Source organism: Cyprinodon variegatus, unplaced genomic scaffold, assembly GCF_000732505.1.
Source record: "Cyprinodon variegatus isolate N-32 unplaced genomic scaffold, C_variegatus-1.0 Scaffold740, whole genome shotgun sequence".
Lineage (NCBI taxonomy): Eukaryota > Metazoa > Chordata > Actinopteri > Cyprinodontiformes > Cyprinodontidae > Cyprinodon > Cyprinodon variegatus.
Window position 1 is genome coordinate 201,208 of NW_015151193.1, and position 1,503 is coordinate 202,710.

Genomic DNA, 1,503 nt, shown 5'->3' on the forward strand with positions numbered 1-1,503 from the left:
ATAAGGATAGATACACTTTATTTAAGAAATTTTTGCTTATTTCTAGATCGTTTTTCCAGTGAGCTTTTTCTTGTTGTTCGCAACTTGCGCATCTTTAAGTTTGAGTAACCCCTTAAATTATACCCCACTTCTCTTTCAGAAAACATGCTCTGTATGTGCTCAGGTAACAACTTTTTAGATACTTTGAACATAAATTGAGCCATTTTAAATTCTACAAGCTTGTCAAATTGGAGAATTCTGGATTTTTTGAAGAGTGGGTTTGTATGCTCATAATAACCAACATTATGGATTATTCTAATGGCTCATTTCTGATATGATAGATATGGTAAAATCAGAGAGTTATATAGGATATGAAGTTATTCAGCATTCAATACATGTCTAGCTCTAGCCAATATAGATATGCTTCTACTGAGTGTTCCATGAAACACCACTAGATTGAAACTTGACTCCCTGGATGCTGTCGGCAGAAATAAGTACTAAAAGTACTTATTTCTATCCTGCAAATTGCTAAAGATTGCTAACACACATCTTTAAAAAATTGTTAATTACTGTTCGGAGATTATTTTGATGCTTTTTGCATTTTCTTCGTTAAACTGCTTCTCTGACGTCATCAGAGGACCTTCTCAGAGCAGCCCGGCTAAATATAATGAAACCATATTTATCTGCATTTTAGTTGTTTCGTTATTTAGGTTACGCACTATAAAGCATAAGGTTAACATGAAAGGGAAACATAAAAATCAAAAGATTTATTTTTAAATCCAAAGCTGAAAAAGTTAGCTCCAGGAAGTAGCGTAGGATCCCATTTCCAGTGCAGATCGGGAACAGATTATTTAATAAATGCATTTATTTTCTCAGGAAATAAATTATTAACTTTTAACACATTATAGTTTAGTAGGCTTACTATTTCTGGGGAGAGAAAAATGTAGCTTAGGTCTTTTTTTACTAAATAAAATCGAGGGTGACCCGGATGTATATCTGGTTTTGAATATTAGGTGGTGGTACGGATCATGCTCCGTACCACCAGATCGGCTCGGGGCCCCGCCCCTTCTGATGTCATCAATATATGGCAACTCCACTCGGACAAACTGTATTGCACCCGTATCATAAAAATCAAATCTCTTTTGGAGTCTCAACATATTATTACCTATATCTGCTATTATTCTACATTTCGTTGGCAATCTAGTAGCCAAAAGTAGAAAACAATCATTTTCAGTCTTGAAGGCAAGTAATGCACTTTAAGACAGAATGAGCTCTACTATTTAACGAGGCTTCTTATAATTCTTTTACTTAAGATCTGAGGTCGGTGGAGAGCAAATTAAACCTCTTAAAAATGAAATATGTTGGAGATTTTAGACAAAGAGGACAACAATTATTCTACTGAATGGTTGTTGTTGACATGAATTTAAAAGTAGTGTAGCTTAAAGGCATAGGAAAATGGCCGTTCCAACCGTTGCATTCTCCCAAATTCTCCCGAGTGGTGCCCGACTTTACACGAGTGAATAC

General features: G+C 35.2%; 1 protein-coding gene across 1 annotated transcript in view; it reads right to left on the reverse strand.

Moving 5' to 3' along the window:
• The window catches only part of pigu (phosphatidylinositol glycan anchor biosynthesis class U), a 16,878-nt gene that overhangs the window by 2,058 nt on the left and 13,317 nt on the right, over positions 1-1,503 (reverse strand). The window lies entirely within an intron of this gene.